Source organism: Triticum aestivum, chromosome 6A, assembly GCF_018294505.1.
Source record: "Triticum aestivum cultivar Chinese Spring chromosome 6A, IWGSC CS RefSeq v2.1, whole genome shotgun sequence".
Classification (NCBI taxonomy): Eukaryota; Viridiplantae; Streptophyta; class Magnoliopsida; order Poales; family Poaceae; genus Triticum; species Triticum aestivum.
Window position 1 is genome coordinate 605,802,641 of NC_057809.1, and position 20,440 is coordinate 605,823,080.

Consider the following 20,440-nt stretch of genomic DNA (forward strand, 5'->3'; position numbering starts at 1 on the left):
CTTTGCTGCGTACCATCCAAATCTAGCGCAGAAACAACTTGTTCATTTAAAGAACAGTAATAAACATCAAAAATCCTCTTCCTCCTGCTGCTTGCTCCGCTTGACGATGACGAGTCTCGGACGAGTTGGCGACTCAGAGGTGCCTTCTTTAACCAGCAAGCCCCGTGCCACACTGGATACAAAGAAGCCACCACCAGGATATATAAAGAAGGTATGTTATTCATATCTCATCATGTTGCTCTTTGGCATTTGTGTAGGAAAAACTCCTTTCGGGTGAAGGGATGTGCAATCTTGTACTAATTTGTACATACCATTATTTTGGATCTTGTAACATATGCACAATTGCAAATAAGTAAATAAATAAATATAAACATGTTCTGCCATCTACCATCGACCCAGAGTCGACAGATTTTATGAACAGGAAAACAAATTATCAAGGATACATAAGTGCAATCTGTAATTCAAACAAAAAGAAATAAGTTACAACTCATGTTAAGCATTTTAAAGAAAATAGACCCCATTGAAGTAAAAGGCTAGGCTATAAAAGCAAACAAATATTTTAGATCGCACGGAAAGGAAAAATAGCACGAACAACTAGGTGTAGTTCTAAAAGGAGGAATTCGGAGAGAGAGAGAGAGGAGGGGAGGGAGAGAGAGAGAGCAACTCGTGCATCGATAATCCACTTATGAGCCCAGGTTCATTTGCACCCACGTTGAAGAAAAAAATCAAAACAATACTAAAATTTTTTAAAAAAACATTTTTTGCATGATAGATAATTTGATGCGTGAGCTCTGCTCCAATTTTCAAATCATTTAGACATCTAAGCGGCTCTCGACAAAAAAGAGAAATTCGAGGTCCGTAAAAAAAGTTTACCGTTCATGCCACTATTCTAACACGATTTGTCTTTTTAGAGCTACTCAGATGTCCAAATGATCTGAAAATTAAAGTGGACCTCACGCAATAAATTTTCTACCATGGAAACGTTGCACTCGAAAGTCGTCTTGGTGCTCTTTTCACACTATTTCACCACTTTATTATACTAATATAAAGCAAATCTCGTCACATATGCGTAGAACTCGGTTTATTCAAATGAATTTACAGCTTGACAAAAATTCTCAATAAATCAGCTAGTCTTCGATTTGAGAGAGAAAACAAAGCGCTGTGAAGTAGTTGTCCAACTGAAGAGAAGTTGATTTTTCTCCACCGCGCATTCCCATTTCTTTTCCTTTTTACTGGGGTCCACCACACGTTTCGTCCTTATAAAATTCCCATAGCCTGCTTCTGTTTTGTTGTGTATCCATCTAATCTGCTCCCCCTGAAGAACAAAATTAGCAGGTACAGCAGTGGCTGCTCCTCCTGCTGCTTGCTCTGCTCGACACCGAGGAGTCGCCGACTGGCAGTGCCATCTTTAACCGGCAAAGCCATGCCACACTGGAATAAAGAAACCACCAGCACGAAATATAAAGAAGGTATGTGATTCATATCTCATCAAGTTGTGTTTTGGCATTTGTGTAGGGAAAACTACTTCTCAAAATCAGGCTTTCGCCTCGCTTTATATACTCCATTCGTTTTTATTTACTACACATATTAGCTTTGACTGAAATCAAACTTTATAAAGTTTGACCAAGTTTGTAGTAAACAAACATTTACTATAACAAATCTATACTATGTGAAAATATATGCAAAGATGAATCCAGTGGTATTGATTTGGGGGTGTATATGTTAATATATTTTTCTACAAAGTGTATAAAGTTTGACTTTAGACAAAGCTAATATGCGGAGTAAATAAAGACGAAGGGAGTATAAAGCAACAACCAAACAAAGTGCATGACCAAACAATACAAGGTGATGTGATAGCCATCATACAACGCAGATCACATGATAGCCGGATCATGCAGGACGGACACGACTATGCTACAGAAAGAAAGCACACAGTGCAACACCATGCTATGCCCTATAACACCTAAGCTCCACGACAACGCCCCCAGGAGGGAGAACAGCGCCAAGCGTCGTTGCTGCCGAGTCTACATCGGACAGCAGTTTACACGTGGAACCCAAACACTCAGAGGAGCACCACGACAACATCTTCAATAAGTAAGCGGTACCCCCGAGTGTCGATGTCGTCGGCAACAAAGGGTGGAGCTTTCACTTGGCAACTCCCTGTGTCACCACGAGGTCTCCAGGACAAGCGCGACGACGAGTTCAGAACTGCAGGTCTAGATCAGGGCGGCACCACTGCCAGTGACAGAAAGCGCGCCCGAGCCACCCGTTGCTCCACCTCTCGCCGCCCACACAACCAAGAGGGAAGGCCATCACCGCCATGGTGCCCGCCGAAGAGCCAACCATGCAGACCGTCATCCGAGGCCGTCGCCCCGGCATCCATGTCGAGACTCCCACCAACCACCCACATCACGGCGCACCCCCATCACGGTAGGAGTGAAAGCCATCTCCTTTCACTCCTAGACCGACATCAGCCACAGAGTCCGGGTCGACCCCTCCATGGTAGGAGGCACCCACGCCTGCGTCTCCAGCCAGTCTCTGTGGACCGTGGGAGATACAACCCCATGACTACCCAACGGTTGTCGCCAAGCACACTCGCACGAACACCATGCCCTCGACCTTGACGCTGATCTGCCGGACAGTGTAATGGAGCGCCGACCACCACCAACGCCCACCGTACCCACGGGGAGAGTAACCTCATTGCCCGCGGGCACCTCCCAACTGAGCCCAACCTCACCTAGCTGGAATGCCAACTCTGACTCGCCCCGAGGGCCTGTTCAGATCCACCCGAGCATGGCCTAGACCAAAGGGAACGAAGACTGCTGTGGCCACGCTACACCGCCGGCAGGGGCATGACCACCAGCTTCGAGCATCACCGCCCCCACAGACCCAAACCACTTGCACCACGGATGAGGCCGTCACGGCAGTGTCATGCCGCTGGACAAACACCAACAGAGCCTTGCACCACGTCACGCCACCACCCACAGCCGAGGCCACTAGAGAAGGCCGACCCACGCCACCCATGGACAACCGCCCGGAGGAGCCACTCGCTCTAGATCTGGACAGACTCACCGCCGCCTCCTCGTCCAAGCGCGCTCCGCCAAACACCGGCACATAGCAATCTGCGTCGTCGCAGACGCCTCAGCCATAGTCGTGCCGCGTCACCTTGTAAAGCGTCGTGCCTCCTGACGACGCAGCTGCCCCGTGCCAGCACGCACCACTAGGAAGGGAGACAGGGAATCGCTAGGGAAAACTACTTTCGGTCAAAGGGGTGTGAGTATTAGCAAAAAAGCCCTGGACTTGTGGCTTTTTGTTGCCTCAACCCTAAAGGTTGTTTACCTATGCAATTTCATCATTTCTAAAATAATAATGAAAAAGGTAGAGAAAAAAATAATAGAGTTGAACATGCATTAAACAATAGCAGAAGAGGTTAGCTATAAAATTGATTGTAATATGTTCACTGGCTTTGAGTGTAGAATTACTTGAAGCTTACATCATTTCTCTGATTCCCAGCGTCTTTGATGTTTCCTGTGCTTTTGTTGCCATATGTACTCCAATCAGTGGCAATTAGAGCATTCAATAATAGGACTGATGTAGATTCCTTGCTGGCGTTCAAGGCAAGCCTAAGCAATCAGCATGGTGTCCTAGCTGCATGGAACACAACTACTGACTTCTGTTTGTGGCCAGGCGTCGGTTGCAGCCTTAAGCACAAGCACAAGGTCATAGTGCTTAACCTCTCTTCGGAGGGCCTTGGTGGCACCATCTCACCTTCCATTGTGAACCTCTCCTTGAGAATTCTAGACCTCAGATGGAACAACTTGCAAGGTGAAATACCTTCAGCAATTGCCCGTCTGTCTCACCTACGATATCTTGGTTTGTCCAACAACTCACTTCATGGTGATGTAAATGCTGAATTGAAGAATTGCACCAGCCTTCGAAGAATGAATATTGCTTCAAATCGCTTGACCGGAGAAATTCCTGCTTGGCTCGAAGACTTGTCAAGTCTCGAGATCATAGACATGTTCGCAAACAACTTCACTGGAATCATCCCGACATCACTTACCAATCTCTCAACAGTGAAAGGAATCTATTTCACGAGATAGCAACTTGAGGGTGCCATCCCTGAGGGCCTTGGCTCGGCAGCCTTGTCTCGTTGGGGCTGTCGGACAATCACCTCTCAGGCACCATCCCTACCTCTCTCTTCAACCTTTCCTCTCTAATAGGCTTGGGCATGGCACTAAATAATCTGAGCGGTAAACTGCCCCCCACTAGTGCAGAACCGGGCAATAGCACCGGTTCGTAAGGCCCTTTAGTGCCGGTTAGGTAACCGGCACTAAAATTTCGGCACTAAAGCCCCCCCCCCCTTTAGTACCGGTTCAGCATGAACCGGTGCTAAAGGGCAACCACGTGGCACGAGCCAGCTCCGGGGGCCGGGAGCCCTTTAGTACCGGTTGGTAACACCAACCGGTACTAAAATGTTGGGGGTTTTTTGGTTTTATGATTTCTTTTTCATTTAATTTTGTGTTTTCCATTTTAATTCTTTTTCGTTTGCTGGTATTTTACGGTACTACACATTGTACACGTTATGCATATATATATATATATATATATATATATATATATATATATATATATAATAGAATTTGTAGTAGAACCAATCATATATATATCATCAATCATGTCTCACAAACTACCATATTAATTCACACATACACACATGTATAGCTATATACAATTTCTCCTACATATGCATGTTGCCTTTGGAGCCAGTGGCATTAGCCTGATTGGTGCCTTCGGAGCACGATGACAATTGGAAGTGGTTCATGTCTTTGTCGATGGGGGCGGTAGCGGGTAATAGTATTCTCCCTTCGGATTTATGACCTGGTCGAGCAAAAATCCCGCTATTTCCTCTTGAAGTGCTTCTACGCGCTCCGTTGGTAGGAGCTTGTCCCGCACCTCTTTGAACTGTTAAGAAGGAGATCAATATGCATGTGTATTAGTTGTGTGACTAGATATCGATAATGGTGTAAAAATTGTGAATATTGTTCTGACAAACGTACCCATTCCTGTCTTTAAGATCTGCTCCTTTCGGACGCCATCATGCGAATGTTCTCGCAAACGCAGTATGGACACAGATCAGTCCCCGGCGCCTGCTTCAGGGCCTTTATTACGAGAATGGAATTTAATTTGATCAGATAATAATTAATCAAGCATGATAATTAAAGAGATGGCAGCTAGCTAGCTAGCTAGTACTACTTAATTACTTACCTTGGCTCGAAACCATTTCAGCTTTGGTTTCCATTCGCCTTCCGTGACGCTGATGAACCTTGCCCAAGCCCTGCCCGCCGACGAAGAAAATGAATAAAGGGGTTATTAAATAGTTCATATCATGAAATGACGAACTAAATAAGCCGAGATATATAGTTAATAATGATTGAAATTACCTGTTGACTATCCCAAACAAGATGTTATAGTCACTATTTGCTTTGAGTAGCGAGTCCAGTATTTCAACTGTTCCGGCGTCAACTTTAATGATACACAAGATCCAGTGAAATCTGCATGCACACACGTTTGCATGTCTTAATTAAGCGGGCATATGTAAGCAAAAACATGTAGCTAGCTAGTAGGCAAAAACAGAGAATTTGTAGTACAAGAAAGTGTGACTCACTCGAAGTTGTAAGGAAGTAGTATATCTTCATTGTATTTGAGGCGCTTGAAGAACTCTAGCATGCTGTCCTCTACCTCTTTTTTATTTTTTGCATCTAATTTCCATGTGTATTCATTAACGGTGTTTGGGTCAATGAACCCAATGCCATAGCGTCCACCTTTTCTCATTTCATACATCTTCATCCTGCATAATACCACAGAAAAGAATATAGTGAGGATAATTACACGTAATGATTGATCAAAAGGATCACTACAGCTAGCTTGAGACTTAAATTACAGAAAGAAATCACTTACAGACAATAGCAACTGACGATAGATTTGTCGAGTGCGTCTTGATTGTATAACTGAAACAGTTCAGAATACTCAACGGCCACAGCTTTCTCATGGTAGTAATCATCCTTCTTGACATACACCATGAGGGACTCTCGATCGGATCTCTTGCTAATGTCCATGTACCATTGATGCAATTCATACATTCTCGTTGGGAGCTTCTTGACATCTTCTGGCTCGACCAAAGGTTGGCCCCGGACAAATTTCCGTTTTATTTCCTCCTCTCTAATCAGAGGCATGTCCTCGATCTCGAGGAGTTGTCCAACAGTGATCTTGAGTTCTTCAGCCTGCATTATATGCTCCTGGGTTATTACCACATCGCCCACCTCGGGAACGTAAACCGTTTGGCCACAATAATATTGGGCGCGCGTACTGTCACGTGTTGTTGGCGGCACAACAAGCGGGGGGATCGATTGCGCCGCCTGTTTTCCCAGCTGGGCAATGGTTTTCCCGCATTTTTTGACAGCTGCTTGTTGTTTGCTCGAGCTCGAGCTCGCCTCCTTCTGTAGACGTTGTCGATGTAACTTCCTGATGTGGCGCTCATAGTCTGAGTCAACAGGCTTAGGAGCTGGTGGTTGAGCCATACGAATGAAGTGGTCAACTACTTCCACAGGCACTTTCTCCTTGGCGGCGGTGGCGGTTTCGGTCCAAAATGGGCGTCGACTTCTGCCCGCACTATGGCATTGGTTTGCTCCTCGGTCCTGTCGTAAGCCCTCACAGGAAGAGGAGTACTGAGGTTTGGACCATATTTATATCGCTTGCCTCCGCCTGTACTTCCTATACTATCACCTCGACTCGTACCGCTACGCACCATAGCTGCGGGGTGTCTCTTCTGCGATTGCTGAGGCGGCGGAGACGGCTGACGGGGCTGAGTTGGATGAGGAGGAGTGGCCTGACGCTGTGTCGGACTTGGAGGAGGAGTGGCCTGACACTTTGCCGGACTTGGAGGAGGAGGAGTGGCCTCACGCGTTGGTGGACTTGGAGGAGCGGGAGTCTGCTGACTCGGTGACGGACTTCGACGAGGAGTCGGGTGACGCGGTGTCGGTGGCCTTCGAAAGATGATGCAATCCTTTCTCCATAGGATGACACGATGTATGGCCTCTCCCAATGTGTGCTCGTCGTCACCTCCAGGAATGTCAAGCTGTAGCTCCGAATATGGGTCCACCACCTCATCAACCAAGACACGAGCATAGCCCGCTGGAATCGGGTTGCAATGGAAGGTTGCCTCGGGGGAATTTGAAAAAGCAACGGCGTCCGCCACCTTCATGGATATGTTCTTCATTTTGAAGTGTAGCTCGCAGTTAGTGTTCTCCGTGATGTCATCCACGGGGTATCTATCCAGCACTACTGCGTCGCCCGGGGCGGAACCCACGCTGCTTCTCGGCATGGATGGGGCGGTGGTATCCAATGCTGGATCATCCGCTAGCTGCTGCAGCTGCTGAGACCCCCTTTGCTGGCTAAGTGAGTCGATCTGCTCCTGCTGCCGCTGGAATTTAGCTGCCAATTCCGCTTGACTTGCTTCTAGGCCTTGAAGGCGTTCATAGTCCCGCTTCCTCTGCTCCTCCTCCATCTTCCTCTTCTTCTCCTCCGCAATCTTCTTTCTCGCACGGGTTCTGTAGTCGGCGTTCCAGTCCGAAAACCCCTCATACCACGGAATAGCGCCCTTGCCTCGTGTTCTTCCCGGGTGTTCAGGATTTCCCAGGGCACGCGTAAGCTCGTCGTTCTCTCTGTTGGGCTGGAACACCCCCGATCGAGCCTCTTCTATTGCAACAAGTAGCGCATCGTCGGCTCCGTTCAGACATGCCTTCGTCGAAACATTGCCTGTCTTCGGGTCCAACTCCCCCCATGCGCATAGAACCAAGTCCTGCACCTGGGGGGCCATCTCTTAGTAACCGGAGTGACACTTGCATCCTCCATCTCTTTCTCAGACTTATCCCACTTAGGCATTGCCACCGCGTAGCCACCTGGCCCCAGCTTATGGAACTTATCCTTTTTTTCGGCATTCTTCTTGTTTATTCTCGACCGTTCCTTAGCTAATTCTGAATCCTTGAATTTCACGAAATCGTCCCAATGAGCACTTTGATTCTCTAGTATCCCCTCGAATACTGGAGTCTTCCTTCCTCCTTGACGTACTTCTCCCACGTCATTCTCTTGTGGTTCTTGAATGCAACCGCCATCTTCCTAAAAGCAGCGTTCTTGACTTTCCGCACATCTGCTTCTGTGAAATGATCTGGTAGGGTGAAATGTTCCATGAGAGTATCCCAAAGCAGATTTTTTTGATTCTCGTCGACAAAAGTAACATCTGGACGTGGATTTGCTGGCTTTCTCCATTCTTGAAGGGAGATCGGGAGTTGGTCCTTCACAAGAACTCCGCACTGACGAACGAACTTGTCCGCAATCTTCTTAGGCGCTAATGGTTCGCCATTAGGTTTGAATGCCTCGATATTGTACTTTACGCCCTCCTTCAACTTTTTGTTCGGGCCTCGTTTCGTCCTTTTGCCTGAAGATTTGCTCGATCCGGATGGCTGAAAGAAGAAAGATCGATTCGTTAATATATATATATATATATCTTCAACTCATTTAAAACATGCGATGATCACCAGATTCCTGCTTATATAAATATATATACCTCGCCGGTGTTTGTTGTTTCAGGATCAACATGTTCTTCGTCGTAGTTCATGACTTCATCTGCTCGGTCGTCGCGATCGAATATCATATCACCCTCTCCGGTGTTGTTTAGAAATTTGGAGCCGTCAAAATCTTCTTCATTCTGATCATCATCTGGCCCGCGTATGATATCGAACATGGTCTGTTCTATCTCTCTGTCGGTATTGTCCGCCATAGCTTTTATTTAACTATGCCAAAAGAAATATAAAACAATTTAGTATAATATCGAATAATAGATATAATCTCGAATACATCATCTTGAATAATAGATATAATCTCGAATACATCGTCTCGAATAATAGATTTAATCTCGAATACGTCGTCTCGAATAATAGATATAATCTCGAATACATCGTCTCAAATAATATATATAATCTCGAATAAATCATCTCGAATATTATATATCAAATACATCACTAGCTAGCTAGCTAGCTAATAAAGATCGAATACTAGAGAGTAATCTAGGCGGTGGACAACCAAAGTGAAGAAACCATCACTGGATCATAGCTCGGGTGATCTCCCCAAAGAACCTGCCAGGTATTGGAGAACCTGACGTCCATAGCAGCCATGTAGCGATGGATGTGCTCGTCCTCCTCCCTGACACGGCGACGTACCACCTCCGGCGGGGCCGGCTCCCTCCGCACCGAAAGTGGCCCACGCGAATGCCACCAAAGAAGATGAGGGTCGACGACGGGACCCGGGGTCGGGTTCCTCACCAAGCGTCGCGCCCCTGAAGGTAGCACCTCCCAGTGCCAGCCCGGCGGAGCCCAGTCCCGGACATGGGTCCTCTGAAGCAGGACGTCGTCGCGAACGGGTCGACGGCGAGGATGCGGGCCGGGCATCGTCGACAACAAATACTATATGCAAATGTAACACTAATTATGCTATCATTGCATATGTCAAAATTCTATATGCTATTTCATACTAATTAAGCATCTAACACCAAAAACAGAAAAAACAACTTCTATACATCCATTAAAAATAGAAAAACAACATTATATAAAAAAATTCCATACTAATTAAACACTAATTATATCCGGGCTCACTAAAAACACTAAGCATCTAACACTAAGCATTGCATATGTCAAAATTCTATATGCTATTCCATACTAATTAAACACTAAGCATCTAACACTAAAAACAGAAAAACAACTTCTATGTGCGTGTTTGTGTGTTCATCATGCATGCTTGTGTGTGTATGGGCTCGGGGGGGGGGCGCCCATGGTGGCCACCGGGGGTGAGGGAGAGGGGTTAGAGGGGGAGAGCTCACAACGGGGCGACGGCGACGGCCCGGGGCGTGACGGGGAGGCGACGCGGGGACGGCGCGACGGGGACGGGGACGGGCCCGGGGCGGCGACGGAGACGAGGGCGGCGACGGCGACGGGGGCGGCGACGGGGACAGGGGCGGCGACGGGGATGAGGGCGGCGACGAGGATGGGGGCGGCGACGGCAACAGCGCGCGAAGGGGGCGGCGTAGGACGGGGGCGGCGTCGATCGATCGAGAAGAAACAGAGGGGGAGAATGAAATTTTTCGAAGTGTTCTATATATAGAAGGCACCTTTAGTATCGGTTGGAGCCACCAACCGGTACTAAAGGGCTATTTTGGCTAGCCCAAGCGGCGGGAAGCGACCCCCTTTAGTACCGGGTGGTGGCTCCAACCAGTACTAAAGGCCCCCCCTTTAGTACCGGTTGGTGCCACGAACCGGTACTAAAGGGGGGTGCGCTGCCAGACGAGGGGCGCAAAGTTTAGTCCCACCTCGCCTAGCGAAGGGCAGCCGCACTGGTTTATAAACCCAGCCGCGGCTGCTCCTTCGAGCTCCTCTGAAATGCAGGCTTTCTGGGCCTATCTCTGCTACTCTGCCCTGTGGGGCCTATTGGGCTTGCGGGCCTGCATCCTGGCCCAACAACAGGTTGGGTTTCTAGTCGTATGCAAGCCGCTGTGGCCCGGTAGGTGAGCTTTTTTCATTTAGTTTTTTCTTTTCTGCTTTATTTATTTTGTTTTATTTATTTTTAGTTGTTTTTGCTGTATTTAGAGTTTCTTTGTGAATATTTTTGATAGTTTTTAGAAACTTTCAGTTAGTGCCGGTAGTTTTTAAATCTGAATAGTTTAAATTTTGAATTATTTGAAATTTGTGTGAATAACTTAACTTTAAAAATACATTTTCCAGTGATTCTTTTTTCTTATGTTTAATATTAGTGTGTTTTATCATTATATTCAATTTGGTAATGCTTAAGTTATTTAAAAAATGAAATGCCTTTGTAACGGATGAGTTTTCGTCCGAAACCCTGATACTTCGAAATAGATTGTCCATTTTGTACACGAAGTGCATCCAGTTTTTGTGGTAACCCTCTCTATTTTTTTGCACATGCTATGTGGGTGAAATTATGATACCATGCCAACTTTCATCCTTTTCTGAGTTCATTTGAAATGATTTTCAATTTCAGGGTCATTTAGCTGAAAAAATCAGTAAATGCATGAAAGAATTTGCTTGCACATAAAATTTCTTCGCGTTTCAAATGCCAAAACACATAACTAGCTACCCTAACTATTACAGAGATTCCCTCCTGGGTGTGAAACACAGAAGAAAGTGATGATAGTTAAGCCGATCACATCCCAGATCTTTGGGTGTGAAACTTTTTCTTCGCGTGTGTCCCTTTGCGTCGTAGCCATGGAAAATCTTCATCATTTAACGGGATGCTCGGGTCAATATTCACTGTGAATGGAGCAATTTCATCAAACTTTTCATAATCTTCTGACTTGTCTGTCTTGTCATCCACTCCCACGATGTTTCTCTTCCCAGAAAGAACTATGTGCCGCTTTGGCTCATCGTACGATGCATTCGCTTCCTTATCTTTTCTTTTTCTTGGCTTGGTAGACATGTCCTTCACATAGAAAACCTGTGCCACATCATTGGCTAGGACGAATGGTTCGTCTGCATACGCAAGATTGTTGAGATCCACTGTTGTCATTCCGTACTGCGGGTCTTCCGTTACCCCGCCTCGTGTCATATTGACCCATTTGCACCGAAACAAAGGGACCTTCAAACCACGTCGATAGTCAAGTTCCCATATGTCCTGTATATAACCATAATATGTTTCCTTTCCCGTCTTGGTTTCTGCATCAAAGCGGACACCACTGTTTTGGTTGGTGCTCTTCTTATCTTGGGCGATCGTGTAAAATGTATTACCATTTATCTCGTACCCTTTGAAAGTCATTATATTCGAAGATGGTAACTGGGACAGCAAGTACAGGTCATCTTCAATAGAGGTGTCATGCATGGTACGTGCTTGCAACCAGCTGGCGAAACTCCTGGTTTGTTCACGTGTAATCCAGTCATCAGACCGCTCCGGGTGTTTGGAGCGTAGCAAATTCTTGTGTTCATCCATATACGGAGCCACCAAGGCGGAATTCTGTAGAACTGTGTAGTGTGCTTCAGTGAGAGAATGTCCGTCCATACATATTATTTGTTCCCCTCCTAGCGTGCCTTTTCCATCCAGTCTGCCCTTATGCCGCGATTCAGGAACACCAATCGGCTTAAGGTCAGGAATAAAGTCAATACAAAACTCAATGACCTCCTCATTTTGACGGCCCTTGGAGATGCTTCCTTCTGGCCTAGCACGGTTATGAACATATTTCTTTAAGACTCCCATGAACCTCTCAAAGGGGAACATATTGTGTAGAAATACAGGACCCAAAACGTTAATCTCTTCGCATAGGTGAACTAGGACGTGCGTCATGATGTTGAAGAAGGATGGTGGGAACACCAACTCGAAACTGACAAGACATTGCACCAAATCATTCTGTAACCTTGGTATGATTTCTGGATCGATTACCTTCTGAGAGATTGCATTGAGAAATGCACATAGCTTCACAATGGCTAATCGAACGTTTTCCGGTAGAAGCCCCCTCAATGCAACCGGAAGCAGTTGCGTCATAATCACGTGGCAGTCATGAGACTTTAGGTTCTGGAACTTTTTCTCTGCCATGTTTATTATTCCCTTTATATTCGACGAGAAGCCAGACGGTACCTTAATACTGAGCAGGCATTCAAAGAAGATTTCCTTCTCTTCTTTGGTAAGAGCGTAGCTTGCATGACCCTGATGTATGCCGTCTTTTCCGTGCATACGTTGCTGGTCCTCCCGTGCCTCAGGTGTATCTTTTGTCTTCCCATACACGCCCAAGAAGCCAAGCAGGGTCACACAAAGATTCTTCGTCACGTGCATCACGTCGATTGCGGAGCGGACCTCGAGGTCTTTCCAATAGGGCAGGTCCCAAAATATAGATTTCTTCTTCCACATGGGTGCGTGTCCGTCAGCGTCATTCGGAACAGGTTGTCCACCAGGACCCTTTCCAAAGACCACCTTCAAATCCTTGACCATATCATGTACATCAGCACCAGTACGGTGGCGAGGCTTCGTCCGGTGATCCGCCTCACCTTTGAAATGCTTGCCTTTCTTTCTTACGGGATGCCTGCTCGGAAGAAATCGACGATGTCCCAGGTACACATTCTTATTAGCCAAATATATACTGTCGGTATCGTCCAAACAGTGCGTGCATGCGCGGTATCCCTTGTTTGTCTGTCCTGAAAGGTTACTGAGAGCAGGCCAATCATTGATGGTCACGAACAGCAACGCCTTTAGGTCAAATTCTTCCCCCATGTGCTCATCCCACGCACGTACACCTGTTCCATTCCACAGTTGTAAGAGTTCTTCAACTAATGGCCTTAGGTACACATCAATGTCGTTGCCGGGTTGCTTAGGGCCTTGGATGAGCACTGGCATCATAATGAACTTCCGCTTCATGCACAACCAAGGAGGAAGGTTATACAAACATAGAGTCACAGGCCAGGTGCTATGGTTGCTGCTCTGCTCCCCAAAAGGATTAATGCCATCTGCGCTTAGACCAAACCATACGCTCCTTGCGTCATCTGCAAACTCCTTCCCGTACTTTCTTTCGATTTTTCTCCACTGCGACCCGTCAGCGGGTACTCTCAACTTTCCGTCTTTCTTACGGTCTTCTCTGTGCCATCGCATCGCCTTGGCATGCTCTTTGTTTTGGAACAAACGTTTCAACCGTGGTATTATAGGAGCATACCACATCACCTTGGCAGGAATCTTCTTCCTGGGGCGCCGGCCCTCGACATCACCAGGGTCATCGCGGCTGATCTTATAGCGCAATGCACCACATACCGGGCAAGCGTTCAAATCCTCGTACTCACCGCGGTAGAGGATGCAATCATTAGGGCATGCATGTATCTTCTGCACCTCTAACCCTAGAGGGCAGACAGCCTTCTTTGCTTCGTACGTACTCTCGGGCAATTCGTTGTCCTTTGGAAGCATATCCTTTATCATTACCAGCAACTTTCCAAATCCCTTGTCAGATACACCATTCTCTGCCTTCCATTGCAGCAATTCCAGTGTGGTGCCCAGCTTTTTCTTGTCACCTACGCAATTCGGGTACAACAATTTTTTGTGATCCTCTAACATGCGCTGCAACTTCTTCTTCTCCAAATCACTTGCGCAGTTTCTCTTTGCATCGGCAATGGCCCGACCTAGATCATCAACGGGCTCATCTGATGCCTCTTCTTCAGCTTCTTCCCGCATTGCCGGCTCAGCTTCTTCCCGCATTACCGGCTCAGCTTCTTCCCCCATTGTTGTATCATCGTATTCAGGGAACCCATGGCCAGGATAGCTGTCGTCGTCCTCTTCTTCTTCATTGTCTTCCATCATAACCCCTCTTTCTCCGTGCTTGGTCCAAACATTATAATGGGGCATGAAACCGGACTTAAACAGGTGGACGTGAATGGTTCTTGACGTAGAGTAATTGTTACCATTCTTACAGCGAGCACATGGACAAGGCATAAAACCATCCGCCCGCTTGTTTGCCTCAGCCGCAAGCAGAAAAGTATGCACGCCCTCAACGAACTGGGGAGAGCATCGGTCATCGTACATCCATTGCCGGCTCATCTTCATTACACAACACCGAATAGACCAAATTAATACAAGTTCATACATAAAGTTCATACAACACTTAAATGCAACAAACAAATAACTCTCTAGCTAAAGCATTTAAATGCAACAACAAATACGATCAAGATCGCAACTAAGGTAACAATGGATCCAACAGCATAATGATACCAAGCCTCACTATCGATGGCATATTTTCTAATCTTTCTAATCTTCAAGCGCATTTTCTCCATCTTGATCTTGTGATCATCGACGACATCGGCAACATGCAACTCCAATTCCATCTTCTCCCCCTCAATTCTTTTCAACTTTTCTTTCAAGTACTCGTTTTCTCTTTCAACTAAATTTAACCTCTCGGCAATAGGGTCGGTTGGAATTTCCGGTTCACATACCTCCTAGAAAAAATTTCTATGTCAACTTGATGGGCATAATTTGTCATAAACACAAAATGCAACTAGTTTTAAAAGAGAATATACATACCACATCGAATCATAACAAGGACTAGGGCCGACGGGGACGGATATCAAAACCATGGCACTATATGTATAACAAACAACGTACGGGTAAGATAATTATACGAGTAACTATATATCCAAATCACACAAACATCAATTTTTATATAAAATTTCATGAACAAGAGGCTCACCACAAGGTGGTGCCGGCGACGGGACGGTGCGGGCGATCGACGGTGGCTACGATGGAGATTTAGAAGGCACTAAGTAAACCACACCTACATATGCAAACTAAGTGTTATTTTTGACCTCAAATTGCATATAAATCAAATACTAGCACACATATATATATATATCCTCCCAAATTACTAAACTCACAAATTAATCACTATATAAAGCATTGCAAGAGCTAATCTAGCAATGAGAGATGAAAGGACAAAGTTGCTAACCTTTGTGATCATTTGAATGGATGGGGGCCTTCAAATCTTGACAAATTTTGGGCAAAATGTGTGATGAGCTCGAGAGGAAGAGGGGAAGAACAGGAGAGGAGAGGGGAAAGGGGAAGAACAGAGCGAGCTCGGGTGGACGAAGGGTTTATGTAGGACGACCTTTAGTACCGGTTCGTGCCAAGAACTGGTACTAAAGGGGCTGGAGGGGCCCCATTCTGACAACATCCTGCCACCACTCTCATTAGTACCGGTTCGTGGCACGAACCGGTGCTAAAGGTTCGCCACGAACCGGTACTAATGAAAGCGGCCCGGCTAGCCGTTGGAACCGGCACTAATGTATACATTAGTGCCTGCTCAAATACAAACCGGCACTAATGTGCTTCACGTTTGACCCTTTTTCTACTAGTGCCCAGACATTGGGGATCACCTACCAAATCTCGTGGTCCTACTCCTTGGTGCTAACCACTTTATAGGAAACCTTCCAGCTTCTCTTGTCAACTTAACCGAGATATCTACACTAGATGCCTCCTCGAACAACTTCACCGGTAAATTGCCTCGAGAGATTGGAATGCTCTGTCCAGCCTACCTCGGTCTCGGAATAAATCAGTTCATGGCAACCACTGTGCATGACTGGGAATTCATAATGTTGTTGACAAATTGCGCACGGCTCCATGGTCTTAACATCGAATTCAACCTGTTACGTGGTGTGCTGCCTAGCTCAGTTGCCAACCTATCGGCACAACTCCCAGTGCTATATGTTGGAGGCAATGGAATTTCTAGAGAGATACCATTTGGCATAGGTAATCTTGTTGGGCTAAATTTACAGGTGCCTTGCCTGACACCATGGGAAGGTTAAATTCACTACAATACCTGGACATGGAACATAACCTACTGAGAGTGTTCATGCCACCCTCCCTTGGAAACTTGACACAACTACTGATTCTGCATACAGATAACAAAGATAACTGCAGCAACCTTTTCAAACAATAAGTTCACAGGGCCATTACCCAGATACATCTTTAACATATCATCCTTGGCAGATGCCCTTCATTTGTCGAACAATTTCTTTCTTGGTCCTCTCCCACCTGAAATAGGCGGCTTGACGAAGCTTGCATGTCTATACTTATCACATAACAACTTGTCAGGGCCCCTACCTGGTGCACTCAGCAATTGCCTAAGCTTGACAGAACTCAGGTTGGACGATAATTCCTTTGATAGTAGCATTCCGTCGTCTATCAACAAAATGCGAGGTCTGATGTTGCTAAATCTTACAAAGAACACACTTTCAGGTGTGATTCCAAAAGATTTAGGGATAATGGGTGGCCTTGAACAGTTATACCTTGCACACAACAACTTGTCTGGTTATATCCCAGAAAGCTTGGAAAACATGGCATCATTGTACCAGTTAGACCTATCGTTCAACCATCTGGATGGCAAAGTTCCATCACGGGGAGTGTTTAGCGATGCATCTGGATTTTCATTTGGTGGGAATTCGAGGCTTTGTGGTGGTATATTAGAGTTACATTTGCCCGCATGCCAGACAAAATCTATGAGACATGGCTTTAGCAAACGCCATTTGACTATCACCCTAGTTACCGCAATTGCTGGCATAATTCTGATTTTGAGTTTGATGCTTGTTTCCTTGACAATGCTAATGAAATCAAAAACTCAGTCTACAACCACAGGAGGATTCCATTTGATGAATGACAGTCATCCCAGAGTTACATATGCTGAATTGGTCCAAGGAACAAGTGGCTTTGCAGTAGATAATTTGCTTGGAAGAGGAAGGTATGGATCGGTGTATAAGGGTTGTTTGCATCTCACAAGTATGATGACCACAGTAGCTGTAAAGGTTTTTGATCTTCAATAGTCTAGCTCTTCCAAAAGTTTTCTAGCTGAGTGTGAGGCACTTGGTAAGATCCGGCACCATAATTTGAGTAGTCTCATAACGTGTTGTTCAAGCTCTAACTTGAACCAAAATGACTTCAAAGACATTGTGTTCGAGTTCATGCCTAATGGGAGCCTAGATAGGTGGTTACACATGGATGTACATGTATCACATCAACTCCAAGGTTTGACATTGCTGCAGAGATTAAATATTGCAGTTGATATTGCTGATGCGCTAGATTATTTGCATAACAACTGTGAACCACCAATAATTCATTGTGACTTGAAGCCAAGCAACATCCTTCTCAATGAGGATTTAGTTGCTCATGTTGGGGATTTCGGCCTTGCAAAGATCCTCTCTGAACCATCAACTGAGCAACTGATCAATTCAAAGAGCTCAGTCGGAATAAGAGGAACAATTGGATATGTCGCTCCAGGTAGCTCAAATTTTCTCTAACATTACATACTGCACGATATTAATTTGCATGCAAAATCACTAATTCTTATCTATGCAATCACTAATTCTTATCTATGTACTTTAGAATATGGCGAAGGTGGGCAAGTTTCTTCATGTGGAGATGTGTATAGCTTCGGAATTGTCATCCTCGAGTTGTTTATAGGAATGGCACCTACTCATGACATGTTCAGAGACGGGTTGACCCTGCAGAGACATGCCAAGAATGCATTTCCAGGGATGCTAATGCAGATTGTTGAACCAGTTCTACTGTCCACTGAAGAAGCCTATGCTAGTAGTTTGCAGGATGGAAGTAACATAATGGAACATGGCAGCAATAATGCCATATTCTCTGTCATGAAGATTGCACTATCATGCAGCAGGCATGCACCGACAGAGAGAATGTGCATGAAAGATGCTGCTACTGTGATTCACAGGATAAGGGATGGCTATGTTAAAATAAGACAAAATGAAGAAGTTGCTACAGCTGCATATAATGCAAGGCATTTTGCTGAAACATCGAGGCCAGCCCCCTAATGTGGCATCACACACTCACGCTTAACTAATTGGTTTTGTAGTAGTTATATTTTGCACTCGGGTGGTTTTGATATGTTAGTTTCTGGCTGACCATGTTCTCTTAGCTTGTTGACATGTCCTTTGCAGCTTGTCTCTCTACCTGCCTGTAATAGATATTATGGTTTGTATGGGGGGGGGGGGGGGGGAGATGTCTACATTGTGAACTTGTAATCTCATTTGTATCAGCTACCGTTTATCCTGTCTTTCCTAAATACAGATATTAGTGAATTCCCTTTCATCTAAAAGAAAGGTATAGCTTCATGACATATGCACTAAGTTAGCCAATAGTATGCCCAATAATAACACGACCAAGGAAATTTGTACTTTGTTCCCAGAGTTTAAGGGGTCATTATATGAAGATAGATTTGTATAAACAAAGGGCAGATACATGTTGAGTATGTATATCTTACTTCTGTTCTACTAGAAGAAGAAAAAGGTACTGTAACTCTTTTAGGTGGAGAAAGGATATCCAGTGCTCACCTCCAGGGGGGTCATTACATCGCCATGTCACAGCCAATACTTGTCTTCAGTACCTTCTACATGTCCTTACAAAATGCAACACTGTTTTCTCCTGCTTTTTGGAAACAGAACATAGAGGCGGTGTTAAGTGGACATCGAGAAAATAACAACGTGGTTCAGAAAAATTAAGTGAACATCACTAAATAAAAATACTGCTACTGAGAGACATCAAGTAATATGATATGTACACATCCTAAAATGTAGATCGCCTTTTGCCGCTCAAAACTTTTGACCCTGTTCTTCTTCCTCCTCCACTCTACAAAATATGACGATCAAAATCAAACGAGAGAAGTGCATTTTTCAACCCTGAACTCTTGCCCTGGTCTAATTTACAACCCCAAACTTCAATACCATCTAAATTACAACCCTCAACTCTCAAAACCGGTCAGGATTCAACCCTCTCCTCCTTGTTGACCGGTTTTGACTAGGGGTGACCAGTTTTGACCGGTCAACGGGTCCAATCAGCATGCCACGGCAGAAAAAAAATTAAAATTTCAAGAAAATATAAATAAAAATCTGTAAGATCAGGAAAAAAATCCGGAAAAAATATTGATAATTGTAAGTATTTTTGTTTTCTCATGGAAATATAGATAATTTTGTTTTTCGGAAATTCAATTTTTTTTACTTTTCCTTGATTTTTTCCCGGAATTTTGATTTTTTATTTCTTTTCCTGGATATTTTTTCGATTTTACAGATTTTTTTAAGAAAAGCATTTGCTGATGTGGCATGCTGACTGGACCTGTTGACTGTTCAAAACTGGTCAATCAGATCAAAACCGGTCAACACAGAGAGGAAGGTTGAATCATAGCCGGTTTTGAGAGTTGGGGGTTGTAATTTAAATGGTATTGGAGTTCAAGGTTATAAATTAGACCAGGGAAAGAGTTCGGGGTTGAAATATGCACTTCTCTCAAATCAAACACCAAAATACCAGAAACCAACAAATCCATGATGCTTATTTTGGCTCTCCTATACTACTGGGAAGACTTCAACTCCTACTAGTCTTCAATTTGAAATAACAGAGTGAAAATCGTGATATAGGGTCAGTTTTGCCATTCTTCATTGCAAGAGCCAGATTCATTTTTATTATGGGAGAAATATATAATTTGTCCCTCAACTATTTTGAAAGTATAGAAATGGTCCCTCAACTCCAAAGCTAGCAAATCTTAGTCCCTCAATTTTTAAAGCCCGATAAGTTTAGTCCTTTGTACCGCTTAGGGTGGTTTGGTGCCTGATGCAGACATGGTTTTAACAAAGTTTGACCATCATGTCACAGAGTTTGACCGCCACATCAATATCCACAAATTAACTCGCCGTTGCCACCGTCATCGAGCCACTACTCCTGTAGGAACTCCGGCAACGGGCCCTCGGTAGGGCCGTGCACGAGGTCGTCCATGGACATGATCCGCTCACGTCAGGACACAAAGATGACCCTCGAGTGGCGACAGCCGTAACTTGCAACGCGTCTCCTTTTC

General features: G+C 45.2%; 1 pseudogene; it reads left to right on the forward strand.

The window, feature by feature from the left end:
* The first annotated feature begins 2,117 nt into the window (after positions 1-2,117).
* LOC123129794 (probable LRR receptor-like serine/threonine-protein kinase At3g47570) lies at positions 2,118-18,410 on the forward strand (annotated as a pseudogene).
* The last annotated feature ends 2,030 nt before the right edge of the window (positions 18,411-20,440 follow it).